The sequence below is a fragment of the Anthonomus grandis genome, chromosome 7, assembly GCF_022605725.1.
Source record: "Anthonomus grandis grandis chromosome 7, icAntGran1.3, whole genome shotgun sequence".
NCBI classification, from domain to species: Eukaryota; Metazoa; Arthropoda; class Insecta; order Coleoptera; family Curculionidae; genus Anthonomus; species Anthonomus grandis.
The window spans coordinates 3,193,439-3,213,729 of NC_065552.1; the positions used below are offsets into that span (position 1 = coordinate 3,193,439).

A 20,291-nucleotide genomic window follows, 5' to 3' on the forward strand; every position below is an offset into this window, starting at 1 on the left:
CACAAAAAAAAAAAAAAAACAAACGAGGAAACAAACAACCAGCGACCTCCATATAAGAATTAACTAATAATTTGAATTAACAAATTAACCATCAAACATTTCGTATTCACGCACGTTTAGCGATTTCCTACGCCTGCGATCTCCGAAATTTAAATACGGGAAGCGCGACCGGTTTAATTTATGTACGATGTCAGAACGAACAAAACAAAGTTAAAAAAAATAAATAGCGCATTTTTCAGCTGATGTTATCTAACCGTCCGGTTAAAAAAAAATCGCGTTTTGCTTACATAAAACCGATAAAATTGTTGGCATTGTAAGTACGTCGTTGTGGTGGCCTCGTTCTGTAAGGATTTTCACAAATGTTTGTAGTATTTAGTAGGAGAAATTTTAGAAATAGAGCTGATGAACATTAGCAGTATAAACAAAAACGTTTCAAATGCCTCACAACATTAATTCTTTTTAACGAGGCAGAGAGAGAGAGAGATCTCCGGCATTGTCTACTGTTAAGGCCAAACCAACCGTTTTTTTTTTTCGCTGCCTTGTTTTTTAACGACTTTAGGAACTGACATTAAAACGCCTTTGCAGTTTTTTCTTTTTTAATTTCCACTTCATTTTATACCTGCGTCAAAAAGGTACCTAATTTGACTCATCAAAAGCATGCCTTAACCGATTGACAGATGACACTAATGACATGTCTTATTTTGCCATGACAGTTGACACTTTTACATTTATATACAAGTGAGTGGGTGTCTGTTAGTGACCTTTGCCATGCCTTCGACTGTATCACCGAAGCGCGCTTATATCATAAGTCAATAATATAAGTTAATTGTCGTTTATATATGCACAATTATCTCGGACAATGTATGATTTGTGCACACATGGGAAGAAAGGTGGAGCGCATTAAATTCAATTAAATTGTTGTTTCTTATAATTGAAATGCAACAAAAAAAAAGGAAAGTTGCATATACTAGTTGCTTCTATTTATAGTGATTATTCGTTGGGTTGGCTAAGTTGAGGTATCAGTCATCTTGGCAACTGACAAAGATTTTGGACGAAGTTTTATACAGGAATTGAAGAGTGAATCGAATTCAGATCGGTTGGATTAAACCAGATTTAAATAGGGCTTTTAATAGCCTTTTCATTGATGTATCACACTTGCATGCTCAATAACTACTTTAGGGGCTAATTTTCAAAGACAAATGGATTAATAAATGGTTAGAAAAAGATAGGTTTATGGTATAAATAATGTGTAAGACAGAGATGAATGATAAGGAGTGTGTGTATGAGTCGATTTTTCAATGAAAGTAATGAAAAAATAAAACAAAATGTCCAGGGATGGTTCTAAATCATAAAAATCGAGGACATTCTTTTAAACAAATCAAATTGATGATGATTCTTATGAAATAAACGAGCGTAAAATAATGACATGCTTATCTCTGTTTAACACATTGTGTTCCCCACAAGTTTATCTCTGTCAGACTTATGGTGCACTATGACGACGTGTTGATTCTACTTCACTTTCATATAACGAGTCACGTTCATACAAAGAGAAGCTTATGTCTAAACTTACATGCGCGATAGAGACGGGTATATGATTTCCATTAAATTATATTTTTTGGTAGGAAAAATTAGAGAGATATATGATGGAGTTGAAGGAAAGCAAAAGTCACAAAAAAATCAAACAAGCTTAAAACAATGATATGCCCATCTCCGTCTGACACACCATGGTGTTTATCGTAAGTTCATCTTTGTTAGACTCATTATATACGGCTCTTTTTGAACCATCTGCAAATTGACTACCCAAGCGCAGAAATCGTCGTCATGGGTGATTTTAACGTTCACAATATCAACTGGCTGCGCTTCTACAACAAGAACGACGATAAAGGACGAGAAGCTGAGCTATTTGCCACCATATGCGGGTTTACGCAGCTTGTGGAGGAACCTACCAGAATCCCCGATCGAGACGGCGAATTTGCGAGTCTCCTCCTACCCTGACTCGTACACTGTATCAGTACATGCCCCCCTAGTAACATCGGACCACAAATTGATAACAGTCTCTTGCCAGTTGAAGCTTAAAACGCAGGATCCTCCGATGCCGCGGAAGGTATGGCACTATAAATCAGCAGAGTGGAACCATCTTCGGGAATTTTACCGCTCATTCCCTTGGAAAGAAGTCTGCTTTAGAAACAATAACATCTCAGAATGTGCAAACCAAATTACAGAGACGATCTTGGCAGGAATGGAAGCTTATATCCCTTTTTCTACTAAATGCGGATCAAACAACAAGCAATGGTTCAACCTGAATTGCAAAAAGGCAGTAAACACTAAAAACGCAGCATATCGCAAATGGCGTCAACATCCTTCCATCGAAAATCGGAGGAACTTTTTAGCCTCCAGAAATAGCTGCAAGCGAATTATTGATGAATGCAAAGAGAGTCACAACAACAGGATCAAAAACAAACTGCTAAACTGCCCAAATGGAACAAGATCTTTCTGGTCGGTATCGAAAGCCGTTAGTCAAGGATTTGCTAACAATAGATCACCCCTAATAATAGATGAAGCTTTGCGGACGATAGCACACTTATTTCCACATTTAAGTCCGCCAAACCAACGACAGCCGCAAGTTCTCAGAATCTTAGACAGCAACAAGTAGCTTCAACCAACAACTTATGGTCAATTTTAACGCTAAAAAAACGCAGGCTGCAGTATTTACGATGAAGACTAACCTTGGTGGCACGGAGCTGGTTATGGCAGGGAAAACATTGCCAATGAAATCATCTTTACATCTTCTAGGAGTCGAGGTCACCAACAGTGTATCCTGGCATGACCACGTTGCTGAGGTTGTTACAAGTTTAGTCTCCAACAGATATATTGACTGATTTATTAATTTTTTTTTTGCCAAGATAAAGTAAATCTCAACCATAGTTTCATAAAATAATTTATTTAAAAATCATACATAAATATACATACTACACAGATACATATAATACACCGTTAAGATGGTCCCTCCTAACATACCCGATCTGAAACGCAAGGAAAACCATTATTGGATGAGGAAAGTAAATAATAATATGGGATATTGTTTCTTTGTTTTGTTGATTGAATAGAATTAAGAACTGCCATTGATTTTGCATTGATTTTACCTTGCAGGTCAATTTGGCCTATTTTAGATTTTAATGAATACTGAGCACATATTAACTATTTGTTTATTTTGTTCAAATCATAAGGATCAATAATGATAAGAATGTTAATGTCAATCTGGTCTGTCAGTTTTTTTGTAAATCATTGTTGCTAAACCATGGCCTCAAGTTATAGATTGCTCCATAGTTGCAAATTACTTAAACCAATGTTGGTACCAGATAGTACCCAGTAGTTAAACCCAGCATGTCAACACCTAGGTACTTGACAGATAAATGTATTCCTTAAAATCTGGGGGAAACTGACAATCCTATTTTTAATAGATTCATTCTTTATCTGGTTCTAGAGTATGACAGATAGTTTCGCTTAATGCGGATGTGAAAAGGTAGACCCTATCTTAGCCTAATTTTTTTTTGTAGTTACTAGTATGTGCTAGGATAGCTTAATTGCTGATTTTCTAAGTAGGCCTAAGAGTTTATAGGGCTCCTTGTTTTTGTTGTGTTAAATAAACCCCAGAAAAGGCCACATTCCATCTTCGGTAAGTTAGCACATGTTACATGCCTAAGTCATTTTCCTATTTTTTTCATCTAATTAATTTCTTATTTGCATGCTTTTCGGTTTAACTCAAAAGAACATCAATGCATCCAACTTTTCAGAGAGCAATTTTATAAGGTTTAATTTACTTACCCACACAAAAATGTCATAAAATTGACAGCCATGTCGAACCTCATGTGTGGTCCCCATTTTTAGGCCTTCCTGTACCTTCTGCTTATCCTCTGCTTCTGCTTTTGCTGCATTTTTATTGTTACTGCTTCCACCTCACTTGCTATTCCACGTGTTACCACATCAAGTCGCTTAAATCATCACCTCCGGAACCTGCATTCCTCCCAATCTGCTACACCTAATACCGATTGCCTTCCACTACCTGCTAGACATTCTGGAAGCATCCTAACTGGTCGATCTGCTGCTGCCTCTTTTGACCCAAACGTATAGCTGCCAACAAAGGAGCCCCATTCAGATCAGGTGGGCCCTGCTACCCGCCGGAGAGACTCAGAATTTCAGGTATTGATTTATCGGCTCGTTGCAATTTATAGATTATTTTTTTTTGGAATTAATATGGAGAAATGATCACAGATTTTAAATTTAATTTAGCAAAATTGTTTATATAGCCACCATCACTGATTTGATTTGAAATTGGGAACTGAGTATATACGTATATGCGAGGTATTATCAGATGTACAATTGAATAAGTATTCAGTGCTAAATTTTACTTTATTTTCTTTCTCATAATTTTAACTTAAGTATTAGAGCATTACTGTCTTTGTATTTATTTTTTTTTGAATTGAGGTTATAGATTAAATTAGTTGTCAATTATGACATTGATTTATCTTTCAATACTAAAGCTGGGTTTAACGAAAAAACTGTATACACCAGAACAGCTGCTGACTCTTTATAAGGCTCAAATACGCCCTTCCCTCGAGTATTGCTCGCATGTCTGGAGCTCTGCACCCAAGCATAGTTTAAACCTGCTGGATGCTATAAAGAAGAGAGCTATTCGTCTTATCGACAAACCAGAACTGACAAAGAGTCTGGATAGTCTGGAGCATAGGAGAAAGGTGGCCGATCTATCGTTATTATCACGGTAAGTGCTCCTCTGAGCTGGCAGACCTGATTCCACCCAAGGCTGTTACGGCAAGAAGGACGCGTCTAGCAGTTGCGGCTCATCAACATCGAGTCCACCTGTCTACCCCAAGGACGTCGCTGTATCGGAACTCATTCATCTGAAGAACATCTTCTTTGTGGAACGGGCTTCCACCTCACATATTTCCCGACGCATACAACCTACAGCGATTCAAGATAAATGCCCACAAAAATTTTTGCGCAAGCACCACTCCAAGAGTGACATAGGACTTTCCTCTTGTGCTTGTGTTTACCATAAAAAAAAAAAAAAAAATTATAACAAACACGTGTTTTTTGCGATACTTCGCGTTCACATAACGGGTTAGACAAAGAGAAACTTGTGGCTAAAATCACATGCGCGAAAGAGATGGACACATTTTTTATAAATTGTGTTTTTGGTATATGATATATAATAAATAAGGTTTAAGGAAGGCAAAAGTTACAAAAAAAACGCCTGTTTTAGAGGATAAAATGGCGCACCTAAGAATGGCAAACCATCTTAAAATAATGATATGCCCCTCTCCGTCTGACACATGGTGTTTATCTTTGTCAGACTCATTATACTATAACAAACACGTGTTAGCAATATTTCGCGTTCATATAACGAGTTAGACAAAGAGAAACTTGTGGCTAAAATCACATGCGCGATAGAGATGGGTACATGATTTGGAATTATGTAATGGAGTTAAAGGAAGGCAATGGTTACAATAAAATAAAACTGATGATGGTTCCTAAAAGACGAAACTTCACTTATTAAACTTACAAAAAAAACGCCAGTTTATATACAGAGAATATAATGACATACACAAGGCCGTATCTAGGGGGGGGTTTTGGGGGTTCAAACCCCCCCCCCCCCCCGAAAATCTTATAACGTAAAATAAAATTGAAACGACTGGTAACTATAACTCTTTTTTTTTAATTTACTTTTTAAAGTTTTAAAGGTGTCCAGGCTATAATTAGAGAAAAATATCCAGCAGCAATATATGTGCACTGTAGTGCTCATTCTTTAAATTTAGCTCTTGCCCATTCCTGTAAGGTTCAGAGTATCAGAAATTGTATTGGAACAATAAAATCTATTGCAAATTTTATAAAAATATCAGTTATGCGCACTGAGATATTAAAAAATAAAATTAAAGAACATGTTCCAAATAGTAAATGGAGTAAGTTAACATTCATGTGTGAAACTCGGTGGGTGGAAAATCATGATGGACTAATTAGGTTAACTGAAGTTTTTAAACCTATTATTGACACATTAGAAGAACTAAAACAAGTAAGAGACATCGAAACTTCTTCAAAAGCTTTGCAGTTCCTTCGAGCTATTATGACCAGTGATTTTATTATCAGTATGTTAACAGCGTCCACTTTTGCTTTTACTCTACCGTTATGTAGAATTCTCCAGACTGTGGATTTTGATCTATTTAGCGCTGTTGAGCATGTGAATACTGTTATTAGTCAGGTCAGGAATATGAGACTGAATATAGATCAAGAATTCAAAAATATTTGTAAAAAATTTGAAGCTATTATAAAGTCTATAGATGATGAAGAATGCATAAAAATACCTAGAATAGTTTCACGACAGCAGAATCGTTCTAATGCCATGGTAGCTACTGCAGAGGAATATTTTCGAATCACAGTTCCAATTCCTTTTTTTGATCAATTTATAGAAGAACTATCTGCAAGATTTGCAAATCACGAAAAATCACTTTCATTGTTATATTGTCTAGTACCAAATATGTGCGAAGCACACATAGTAAAAATGGAAGACTTGTTACCATATGAGGAATTTTTGGACCTAGATACGTTATCTGCAGAACTACAGTTGTGGAAACAAAAATGGATTAAGCTGCCTCAAGCAGAAAGGCCAAAAAATGCTCTTGATGCATTATCAGCATGTAATCCATCTTTGTTTCCCAATATTCATACTCTGTTGCAAATTCTGGCTACGTTACCTGTATCTACAGCCTCATCAGAACGATCATTTTCATCGCTAAGGCGTTTAAAAGACTATTTGCGCAATTTAACTGGTCAGGAGCGGCTAACAGGACTTGCCCTTTTAAGCGTGCATAGAAATATCATAATTGATACCGCAGAGGTCTTAAATCGTTTTGCGAGGGAAAAGCAAAGAAATATTCAGTTGTTATTATAATTACTATTTTTAAAATTTTAACGTTGTTAAATGTGTTTTTTAGTTTAAACTGGTATCTTCTTTTAGTAAAACCTATTTATAAATTAAAGTTTTTTTTATCCCTAATATCTCAAATGTCACTGGCCTAACCCCCCCCCCAAAATTTTGGTCCAGATACGGCCCTGGACATACATATGAAAATATGTTCAAAATAATGATATGTCGATCTCAGTCTGACATATGGTGTTTGCCATAAGTTCATCTTTGTCAGACTCATTCTGCTGTAACAAACACGTGTTATTTGCAATACTTCGCGTTCATATAACGGGTTAGACAAAGAGAAACTTATGGCGAAAATCATAGGTTCACCTGAAGTGTATCTCTATCAGACTCATACTGTACGTTAAGAAATATATTTAAAATTTTGAAAATAAAATTTTGCGTGAAAAATCCTTTTAGGGCGTAGTCCACCATTTTTTTGTTAGATTCTTGACATTTAAATCAGCTGATTTTTATTTTCGACAGATACGCAAATTTTGACTGCACGTCATTCCCGATTTTGCTCAATTATAAGGGATAATACGTCTTCTCTACACATTCTTCTCACTTTTCTCGTTCTTTCTTTGGTCAGGTTTAAAATGTCCCTGCAGCTTGCAGAAATAATCATAAAAAAACATCAACCAGGCTGATCATCTGTCAAACACATGACACTGGTTAACAATCCTTGCAGTTGGCGACTGTGAGCATGACACTAGAATAGTCAGGTGTCAATGTCAAGCAGGTTTTTCAAGACAAAAGTTATCCGAGTTTCGGATTATTAATAACCTTAAAAACAAAGTGTCCAATTGAACCGATTTTTTTTGAGGGACTCTTGGGCTTGACATCATTATCGATTTTTCCTCCCTTTGCATAGAATTGAAATTGTCCTGCAGTTGGCAACACTAATCATGTCAACCGGGTTGTCGTCATCTGTCAAACTTTAAATAATTATCCCGACAGTTGGCAACACTGAGTAAAATAGTCATTGAATGTTCGAAAAATTAGAGCTGTGCTCGAATTAATTTAGTAAAAAATCCCATAGTGTATGTCCTTTCATACGATCATCCTCCTTTAGACTTAGAGGCGTGCGTTCCACTTTTTTAAAGATTTATGAAAAAATCGTGGTTTGAATGGTATGAGATGATTACACAGTGAATATCGCGGAGTGAAGGTCTAAACGTTCTAGTCGACGATTGTTTTTGCATTTTTAGCAATTTTTTTTAAATTTGTTTCATAGAGGATAATTTTCTTGGAGAAGAACAATTGCCCGTCTGACCCCAATCTTCGAATAAAAATCAATCGTGACAAGGTCAAGATCGACAACAATTAATCAAAGAATATTCTGAAAATGTACGCGGTAAAATATATTTTACCGCCCACTCACGCAATTAACAACTTCTAATGAACGTTAAATTAATTCAATGCCGAATGTTTTAAATTCGTTTTGCCATGTGTGCATTGACTAGAGTGATAACAATAGGAACCATTGATGGAGGAATCGTATATTATGCAATGAAGGTGTTTTTTTTATTAGCACTAATGAAATGAAGGCGGATATAGTTAGGAACAAAATGGCGATTGTTTGTCACCAGATTGGCTTCTACCCTAAGCGTTATCAAGCAAGCATTTGTATGACGAAAACATCTTGTCGGACTTGCATTGTCTTATTTATTTAATGTAACACGACGTTTCGGTTGGTAAGTATCTCCAACCATTATCAAGTGTAAACTGACGGATATGGTTGGAGATACTTACCAACCGAAACGTCGTGTTACATTAAATAAATAAGACAATGCAAGTCCGACAAGATGTTTTCACTGTACCATTGTCTACCACCTTCAAAAACATTTGTATGACGTCACAGGCGCTGGGGAGGGGACAATAATGACTTATCGACGTCTTGGTCATATAAACAAAAGGCTAATAAATAAATGTTCGACGTTTGACCACGATCGGTACAACGTTTATTTTTAAATAACAATGCATACATTTTTAACGTAATTATGGTCATAAATACTATAGTGCTTTTTTCCTTTTGTTACTTCGATATTTCGCGGTTTCTGAGCGAACCGCTAAGCAGCGTTTTTAAACAAATCGTGCAATGACAAAACCCACCTGTTGGGCGCCAAAAGTGTCATTTTAAGGTTACAATCCGTCAACTTCAGGATATTAAAAAAAAATTAAATGAAGTCAAACGAATACTAATTAATTAAAAAGTGATCCTACAGTAAGCCTATGATGCAACGCGTGACAAGTCGAATGTCAACCGTTATTGGGCAAATCAGCATTCTGTCAAAATAAATACAAAATGGCCGCCTGTAGGCACACCTTGTCTTTGTTCTGCTTTGTTTACATTGCAGTTTAAAACGAAAATTTCTATTTTTTGCACTTATTTGCTTTTTTATTAGAAATATCTGGTCATTATCAACAGTTGACAGCGTAAGGAGTTTATTTTGGTTTTGATTTAAATAGTATTTCATGCGATTGTTTTATTTTGGTGAGGAAAATGCCAACGACTTGTGTTGTGAATTGTCGTAGCAGAGGTGACAAAGATCTAATTAAGTTTTATAAGATTTCCAAAGAACTAAGTTTCAAGCATAGACTAGACCTTAATGAACTCTCCAAAAAGAGACACCAACAATGGATAAATGTAATTAAAAGACTTGACTTATCAGAAAGTTTGTTAGTTTGGGCTCAAACCTAACTTAACCTTTTGTGGTTATACTCTATTTCAGAAGTGTGTAGAGCAATAAAACCTCATTAGGTATGCAAAAGTGGTACCTGGTGATCCACCAATATTTAATGCCACTACCTTAGTTGGGTATTAGTTTCAATGTAAAATTCTTTCTTTTCGTTGATTGCAGGTAGTGCCACCCGGTTTTGGGTCAATTTATGAGTTTTGCCCATTGTTACCCACTGATAAACATTGAAAACGGTTCGCCAAAGGCGTGCAACTGGGACTTGTTTTTTACCTTATAATTAATGTACTTAAATGCTATTTTATTTTAGAAAGTTACTTTTGTTTAAATGGAATAATAGATTTTTTTCACAAATTTATTGAACATAATATGTAGAGTAAAACAGTTGAAAATGTCACTTTTGGATCTGGCACTTTTTGAACAGTGTATAACAATTTTAAATTATAATAGATTGTAGTCTTCTTCGTCATCTGACGAACTGTCATCACCTCTTGACATTATAATTAAAGGATCGACTGTCTGATCGATGAGGTTGTCAAGATCCCACATTTTGTCCTCTTGCTTAATTACATGCTGGACTGCTTTTCGCCAATTCTCTGGTGTCGCTTCCGTAATGGCTTGATCAAACAGTAGCTTAACATCTTTCATTTTAAAAGTCGTGTTTTGTCTTGCTACAAATCCTTTTACCTGCGCCCATATTAGTTCTATAGGACTTAGTTCGCAATGATATAGCGGTAAGCGCAGTACAGTTATATTATATTTTTCGGCTATATCTTCCACGGCGTATTTCATGAAACGAGTTTTGTGTAAGTTTGCTATTGCCAGCAGTTCTTTTTTTATCAAATTTGCTTCAAACGCAATACCTTTTGCAGTTAGCCAATCAATAATTTCTTGCTTTCTCCAACTTGAAGTTGGCGTCTTCTCTATTCGCCGTGAATGATAGCTTGCGTTATCCATAACCACCACCGAATTAGCCGGAAGAAATTTTATCATTTCACCAAAATAGTCCTCGAAAACGTCTGAGTTCATGTCTTCATGGTAATCTCCTGTGCGAGTCGACTCAAAGGTTAGCAGACCTTCTTTTAAAAATCCCTCTTCGCTTCCAATATGTGTGATTATAAGTCTTTTTCCTTTTCCCGAAGGTACTTTAATACCCGTAGACAGGCCTTCTATGAAAGCTTGGCGAGCACTGGTTATATTTTTGTCTTGCCACATTTTTGGACTATATAACCTTCGTTAATCCACGTCTCATCAAGATAAAAAACTTTCTTTTGCTCCCTGCGGTACTGCTTGATACTTCTCAAGTATTGTCGTCTCCAACAAATAATTTCGTCGCTCTCTAGTAAAAGTGCTTTGCGGTTATGCTTTTCCCAGGCAAAATCCATATTTTTTAAAGTTTTCCATAAAAGTTTTCTACTTATCAACGGAATACTGTGATCTCGGCCAAGCTCCATTAAAATTTTGTCTAGGGTGGGTATTTCCTTTTTAAAATAAAAAGAGTGAACTTTTTTTCGAATTATACATTTAGCATTTTCATCAAGGACTTTTGTAGGTCGTCCTGGCTTTTGCTTGGGAGATTCCACTTGACCTGCTACTTTTCTTTCCCGCAACAATTTGAAAATGGTGGACTTTCCAATTCCACTCATTCGAGAACATTTTTCAACAATTTCTTGCACAGTAAAACTAGGGTAATCGTGTTTTATGCAATCATGTACATTTAAAATAATAACTTTTTCACTCAGCGATAGTGGAGAATTTTTAGTACACCTTGTAGTTGGACTGAATACCTCCATTTTTTAAATATTGGGATAATAATATTGTGATTACACTACAGCGTAGCAGTGACTACTAACGTTTAAAATATGATTTAAAAGTATTTATAGTCTGTATATATTACCTGACCCCATTTTTGCATGTCACAAAGCGTTAAAAGATAGGTACCTATACAAAAGGATTAAAAGTATTTATTTAGTATTTAATCTCTTTCAAAATAAAGGCATTTAATCCGTGAAAATTAAATTCATAAATATTATAAGTACCTGCGCCTATGAACTACCACGAAATGTAGCCAAACAGAACGGAATTCCCCAGTTTATTGCTCTATACACTTCTGAAATAGAGTATAGAGTCTTGTACACGGAGTGTCAACGACATTATTATCATTGACAGAATAGCGATTGCAGGAATTTGGATTAAATCTTGTTTTATTCCAGGACATTGAATCAACTATCACGTCTTCTAACTATTTCAAGTAATTTTTCTTTTAATTTTAATGTCTTGGGATAAGTTTCAATTTTTTTTTGTTTTCAATTTTTAATTTTAAAATTTTCCAAATTTTTTGGGTATTTTTATATTATTCGAGGCATTTGTAATAAAAGCTAGTTTTATCCCAGGACTTTGAAATCATTTTTCACGTATTTCAGTTATTTCAAATTACTTTTCTTTTAATTTTTGGTTTTTATTAATTTAATAATTGATTTTAACAGTTTCCAGAACTTTTTACAGTAAAAGTGTTATTAGAATGTATAATAGGGACGAAATCATCTATTCTTAATGTCACTTTTTAAATTATAGTCAAAAGTATCTATACTGTGGTACTATATTAAATCTTATCCGAAAATTCCACTTTTAGACTATTCTAGATCCGCTTCGTGTAAATCGAGTCTAACTCAGAGAATTCTTGAGCTACAAAAATTGTTCATATATGAAAATGTTCCTTATGAATTTCCTCAACTTTATGTGAATACCTCGTTAAAATGCTTGGAACAGTTTTTGAATTATCAATGATAGAAGTTAGACTTTTACGGGAAAAAGTGCTATAAACCAAAATTGCTGTTCAAAGAATTTTAACTGTAAAAACGTATTTTATGCAGAAAATCGAACCTTAGGAATTTATTTTTTAGAAAATTCTCAAAAATAGTGATTTTGAAGAAGAGTTTTTTAATAGATAAATGTGTGGGGTGGGTGGGGGGGCAAGGGTTGTGTTAAAAAAAAACGTTTTTTTTTTTTTTTTAAGAAAAGTAAAAAAGAGTATTATAAATTATAGTTAACATTATGTAACTTGAAAAAAGTGAACTATTCAATAAATTAATTTTTTTTTTGTAAATATTTTCTGCAAAAAAAAAAATTTCAATAATAATACCCTTGCCCCCCCCCCACCCACCCCACACTTTTACCCAGTAAGAAATTGTTCTGCAAAATCACTGTTTTTCAAATTAATATGCATAAACAAGAAATGACTTTGCTGTAATATTCAATCAACCATAATATCCAATAATATAAAAACTAATATAATTGGAAAATGAATTTTAGGCATTCGTGTAATAATATTACTAATTACTGTTTTAAATATTTTCTAAAATTCTTGGCGCTTACAGAGATAGTGATAGACTCGTACAGAGACCAACTTATTATAACAAGCTCAACATAACCTAAAATGTCCCTCATAAAAATTGACTGAAAAAGATCCCTTGGGTGTACGATCATCTAAAAACCAGATTTTGAACAGAACAACCGTGCCGAACGAGACCCGTCTATTTTCAAGGCTGACGAACGTCTCATCTTCATTCTTTGCAAATTAGCCATTAAAAGAAAAAGAAAAAAAATTTTAAGGATGTTCTATGATGGTTTTATGTTTCGCGGCAAATGAATATGAAAAAAAAAACAATAACACAACCGCCATAATTCCCATACGGAGGAGCGGATAGGCCGGGCGGCCATAAAAATTTAATGCATTCGTCTAATTATTGTAATTACCGCGTTGTTTATTCGATGGTTTAATAATTTTAATGGGTTACACGTGGCTCTCGGTTAAGGACAAACGCCGAACGGTGGGAATTTAGTCGTATAATATGTATGTGCGCTGGTTGTTATCTTCTTTGAAGGTTACACTTTGTCTTTGTAATATTATAAATTAAATTTGGCAACACGGTGGAGATCAACCGTTGACATATCAATCAAAAAATGCTCAAGTGTCCAATCTAGCATGCCATGACTTGGTTAAGATCATTAATTTTTAAACAGGGCAAACTCTAAAAATTCTCGCATCGAGCGAATTCTGATTCTACCATATGATTTCATTAAAATGATTTTTAAATTTTTAATCCAGAGGGCGTGGAAAACATAAATTAGTATTTTAACGAAATCAGGGCATGCGTAGTTGAATTAAATATGTTTTGACAGATGCGTCAAAAGGTTGATATAGTAGGCCTTGACAGTACTATCCACGCCTCATATCAAAAGATTGATAAATTCCACACGGAATGCGAGTTACCCATAAGCCTTTGAAACTACTTGTCCACACCTCCCTGATTAAGAATTGATAATGTTAGTCAAGTCGTGGCACACTAGACTGATTTTTAAACGTTCAGACCCTAACTCGTACACAGTATCAGTACCGTCAAACGGGGTTAAGTGAATCATAGTGGGTAAAATGAATTAATCGGGTATTTCCGCAAAAAAGTCGATCCCGTCGCAGACCTGCCCCATATAGTGACATTATTGCATCGAGATGACCTCGTTAGTATGTCTTTGTATGTGGTAGGGTGTGTTTCGCTGCTCAAAAAAATACACGTGAGAAATACTTCATTGCACGTGCATTATTAAGCGTCATCACATTCATCACACTTGTATTCTTTGTCTGCAGCAACACTATAGGGAACATTATAGAATTCCGTACATTTTTTGTGAAACCATTTTGCGCAATAGTCATAACCAATGTTTTTATGATCTTCTTCTTCCGTGTCACTATTAAGAGTTTCTTTACACATATCACATGGTATCTTTTCTTTGGCTTTTGTTTCTTCTAAATCCGGTTTTCTCTTATTTTGTTTTTTATTGATTTTCTCAATTTTTGTTTCTTTCTTCCTTTCCTTTATTCTCCTTCTTTCTTCTTTTCTTTTTTCAATTTCAGCCTTTTTAAATTCTTTTTCCTGATCTTTTTTTTTTAAATATTCCCTCCATTTGTCACTGCTAATTGCACTTGGTGCTCTTTCATTTTTCGGTAGGTTTGTATTTTTGCTACGTTTAACTGGTTCAAGATATACTAGATGTTCGGAAAATGCACCATGCATTCTATCAATGTTTTCAGTACCTTGAACCGCAGTTTTTTCGTCTTTCTGGTTCTTTCCATCTTCTTTTGAAATTTTTCCTTCTGATTTATTTTGTTGAAAACTATTGTTTTCACCTTTATTTTCGTTGATATTTCTCTCCGACAGTATTCTTTTGTCTTTTTCCTCGTGGCACCGTTTTTCTTTAATCTTTGAACTACCTTTTTTGATTATGTCAAGATTATTAGTAATATTTTCATTACCACATACGACGTTTGGGACATTTCCTACTTCAGTTTCAAAAATATCATCATTAATTGTTTTACCGCGTGTAGGAGCCGCTAAAATTTCAGAAATATCAATCAATGGAAGATCATCATCTTGATCATCTTTACCATTATTTAGAAAGGAGCTGGTCATAATATTTTGAATTTTTACGCTGTCAATATTCAAATTATTATCAACAAAAGATAACAAATTTACCTGCTGATTTTCGGAAAATTCAGTCTCCATGTGAATTATCTCCACGTTTTCAGAAAAGTGTGTATCTTTATCAGGAATATTGAGATCTGAGTTGAGATCAAATATTAATTTGTCAGTATCAAGGTTGTTGTTTTGAATAATAATATCTGATTGATTTTTGTCATCAATGTTAAGCACACCTTTGCTTACATCTATTAATAGTTCTAAACTGGCTTCTGATTTATTACTCTTATTTTCGTTATCTTTTTTCGAGGTTGAAGAACATTGTGGTTCAAGTAAGTTAATTTCGCTTAACACTACGTCCACATTTATACCGTAGGATGTTAAATTGTCTTTTATTTTATCAATAACTTTTTTGCAAGAAGTTATGTCACGCTTCGTTATATTTTCGATTGATTTTCTTTTACTTTTATTTATCGCTACTGCTTCATCAGCCACACATTTCCTGTAATCTACGGCATCGGGATTTAATGGAAATAGTCCCGATTTCCTGAAACCATTTTTTACTGAAGTTTCGAATCTCTCTGGTTCAAAGAGTATCTCGTTAAACAGGCTACAAAAATTAATTTTGGTTACAGAGCAGTTCAGATTTTCTGGTTTTCTTTGCCAATTATGAACAGTTTTTTTCCACTCCGATTTCATTGGCTTAAACACGCTAACATCAGCCGGCTGGAGCATGTGCGTAGCGTAAAAAGACATCCGTTGTCATCCACCCTTTTTCAGACTTTCCCAAAACCCATCCATATTGTCAATGACAATATGGCATATTGTCAATGACAGACCTAGGTGGTCTTACATATGGGAATAGAACAGGGGGGGGGGAATTTCCATTAGCGTTGAGTTAGAAATTATTAATACAGTAATGTTTTCTTTTTCATTTCCTTGTTTAACAGTCAGCAAATTACGAAAACCTTTAGGACCCAAAACTTTGCCACTGGATGGACACAGTGCGAATCCCGACTCATCACCATTAAAAATCCTCCTTGGATCATTCATTATGTAAGACAAATTATTACTCTCTAAATACTCGTTGAGGTCATGAAACCATTTTCTTACGGATTGTTCTGTAACTGCAGCTCTGGCTTTATTTATTCCCTCAGCTTCTCTGAGGGATATCTCGGGATTTCTTTTTAAGAAATTTGAGTACCACGTTTGTTTTGGTACACCTTTCTTAAATAAACACTTACCAGAATCAGCGTTAATTTTTGACACTGTATCAAAAAGCATCTGCTTCGTAATAGGGAAACCGTATTTTGCCAGATTAACAATCCAATTTTTAATTTTTTCTTCACTATCAACAGTTGATAGAGGAGGTGGTCCGGGTTTTCTCCGGGTACTCTCCCTTTTATCCTATCTTGGATGGTCGTCCTGGAAACACCAAATATTCGACTTGCCTCCCTTATTGGTGTTTTGTTTTCTCTAATTTCAGAAGTGCATTTTTCAAATTCTCTTTACTGTACTTAAACAATTTCCTTCGAACCTTCGATGGATTGGGTCGAATAACCTTGGTATTAGTGGTTCTTTTTTTCTTCGATCTAGCCACTGAAAAAAAAGTTAGAATCAAAACTTTTAGAATTGCGTTTAGGCCGAGAACCGAAATGACTTAACTCTACAATGATTTTAATTCTCGGCCCCCGCAATATTAACAATTGCCGAAAAATGCCAGACCTCGGCCCTTATCTTTCAGGATAATTTTATCATTAAAATAAACACCATCTTCAATTTAATTTGCAGGCCGCAATCTAATACCAGAAAAGAAGCATTGTTAATCTAAATGTAAAAACTAACAAAGGCCGTATAACACTTATTTTTTACAGTTTTATTTAAAAATGAAAAATAACCTTTTAAACTAATTTTCGGCCTCTCTGGCCGAGAACTAAAAAAGTTAACTTTTTTTAAACCGGATCGCGGCCACTTAATATTTTAATTGTAAAACCATTTTTTGCTAAATTTTAGTAATAAATTTACATGTTTTAACCCTTCCCTTATAATCTAATGTATATTACATTCACCTAAAACAAAAAAATTGTAAGAGACTTACTATTTATTTGGTTCACAACACTAAGCAAAATTGCACTTTTCACACACGTGTGGTCTGTTGCTTGGAAGGTCGACAACTAAATGATTTTTCGCGCGCTTGTCATTTGCAATGTCATCTTAAGCCCCGGCGTTTTTGACAGAAAAAAGATGCGGGAAACGATTTTATCATTCAGAGTAGGCCAATAGCAATAAATTTCCTTAATATTTGGCTTTTAGTCACAAAAAGGCTGAGAACTAGTGATGGCCGGATAACCGGTGAACTGACCCTATAAGGTCTGTTTTAAATTCCTGTATAAAAAGGTGGTCGGAAATTAACACAAAATTGATCGAAAATTGCGGCGGGAAAAATGCAAAATGTTGCATTTAAGTATGTATAAACTGTAAAAAACGTACAAATAATAAATTCCAAATAATCAGGCTATTAGAAAAGGTAGACTTTATCACCATAGTTATATTTTTTCCAGGGACTTGAAGTTGAATTTTCAGTTAGGTGGTCGATAACCAGCACAATTACCCTATAGTGTTAATGTTTAGTTCATTCCCTTAAGGTTCCGAACTGATTTCCGATGTCTGCGCTATGAAATAAATACTTTTTAAGCACACCCGGTATTAAAATATTCGCTCGCAAATTCAAAATTAACGCACAACAAAAAGGAAGTAAAACGTACCTGTCGTCGAACCACCTGTAGCAAATCCTACGGTCGCCACTACCAACAACAACCAATAACAATAATCCACAGTAAAGTCCAACAAATTTAGCCGAAAAACGATCGGGATACTGAATAGTCGCGGCGATTTTATTCATAATATTATTAACATCGGACCGGATTCATTCGATTCGCGTAAATTACGGCGGGATACGGTGCGACGGGATCCGCACGACGATCGACGCTCAGACAAACTCAAACAAACAACAAAATGCGAAAACATTATGCGCCAGTTCGTATAAATCGCTTCTTATTTTTAGGTATTATGTCACGAGCGCGCGCTCCGATTGGTCGGACGTGACAACATCGCGTGCGCGATTGGTCCGCGGGGTCCGCTGGGGATCGTGACTGCCTGCTGGCTGTTTATATCGCGCGCCCAGCCGCCTAGATTGACTATAATAATGTTAATTCATCTGTCGAGTTTTTTTTTCTTTTTGCAATTATTTATTTATTTATGTGTTTATATACAGGGTGTCCCACAATCAATGACGCAGGCTGTAATTTTTTTATGTTTAAATATAAAAATTGTTGAATACGTCCAGCGAGAGGAAGGAGGGAATTCTCCCGGGCCCGAATCAAATCAAAAGTATTTAGGTACATTTTCTGACAAACTTCCAAATTTTTGTGATCTTCATTTGTGAGAAAGTACTTTCTTGAAAAGTTTCTTCGACTAGGTTTAATTTGCTTATCAGCTGATTTTCTTTGTCGTTCACTAAATTTTGCACATTCCTTAACAGTTTCCGCTATAAACTGATCTTGACCATGCCTTGATAAATGGTAGAAATCTCTAAATAGATTCTGCCTTTGGACATCTTCAATTTTCTGCCAACATTTTAGTTTACATTCGCATGGCTCCTTTAGCTCTTTTGCTCTTTGTAGGATTCCTTTTTTTGTCTTATATTCTTTTCCTTTTTCTTTGCGATCCTTTCTTTCATTTTCCATCCAAGTTTTTTCATTCCTTACACGTTTTTTAGTTTTTTGTCAGTCATCTCTGCAAAATTTCCAGGGTCCTTTTGCTCATTTTGATAATTTAACGTTATTCAAACACAGAACACAGTTTATTTATAATATAATAAATTACACTAAAAATTTGAGGTTATAAAAACTAGGTACGCATTAAAATCTTAAGGCCAATCTTCTAAATAAAATAATACAAAAGGGCCAATGTCCATATTATGGACTTTGGCCATTTAATTTATTCTTCTATTGTATTGAAAATGCTCAAGTCCAGAGATTGGCCTTTTTTCTATTAACTAGAATTAGACATAGGCCTTTGTGTATTTTGTTTATTTCGCTAAAACACAAGTATTTTGGACTTTGGCCTTTTCAATAATGTTAAGTCATTAATAAACTAACTTCCTATGCCTATAACTGAAATATGGGAAATTTGGACATTGGCCCTTTTTCTACCAAGGTACAGAGATATACTCAAAGGTGGATTGGAAATAGGGGTCCTATTAGGTGGCCAGCCCACTCTCCAGATATGACCCCAATGGATTTTTTAGTCTGAGCTTATTTAAAGAATATCGTTCATTTAATTAAATAATAGACTGAAATTTTGTAAAACAGATTAATATGATGTTAAAATATTGTATAATAAATAAAGTGAATTTAAAAAGAAATTTGCTATTTTAATTTTTGCAACAGAAACATTAATAATTTTTTATAAAAACTCTTTTTATAAAATTGAATTAATAATTTCACAAGAAATCCAACGTTAGAAGAATTAATGGTGGTGCCATTTCAAAAATAAAGGATGAATTTGTCAGGGGTAGTTTTTTAAGTAATTTTGGGTAGTGGTCTTATAACTATTAAAAATACATCTTCTTAAAAATTTTTATATTTAAAAATTAAAAAGTTGATTGATTGTGGGACACCATGTATACATGGGCGATAGTGTTTTTCTCTTTTATTAATTATTGGTGGGGTGCCTTTTTACTCCGCTTGGTCATGGTTTATGATGGTGTGCTAGAAATTATATTTTGGTGTGGATTTTAATTGACTTATAAAAAGGCACTTACATATAATTGGTGTTGAATTTTTCTATAGTTGGATTCGGTCAATAAAGTAACGAATATATTAAAAAGTTGTTTTTATATTATCATTTCATATTTATGCGATATACCGGGTGTTTGTTGAATATTATTATAATTTTTTTTAAAGATTCGCTTTCACAAAGTAAATATGTCGCAAAGATATCCTAAAGAGATCCAGCACATTTTTAAATGTGAGAAATTATTTGAATAATCGGTACCCAAATAAGTGAATAGGTAGGTGATTAATTGTAGAGAAAGATAGAATGTAAGAAATGATTAATTAAATTAAAAGTGTG

General features: G+C 34.7%; 1 protein-coding gene across 1 annotated transcript in view; it reads right to left on the minus strand.

Annotated features, from left to right (window-relative positions):
* The window catches only part of LOC126739018 (activating transcription factor 3), a 104,139-nt gene extending 85,961 nt beyond the window's left edge, over positions 1-18,178 (minus strand). Inside the window, exon 1 of the mRNA XM_050444550.1 lies at positions 17,921-18,178. The gene's annotated coding sequence lies outside the window, so the exon portion shown is untranslated. The remainder of the gene's footprint in view (positions 1-17,920) is intronic.
* Between the last annotated feature and the right edge of the window lie 2,113 nt (positions 18,179-20,291).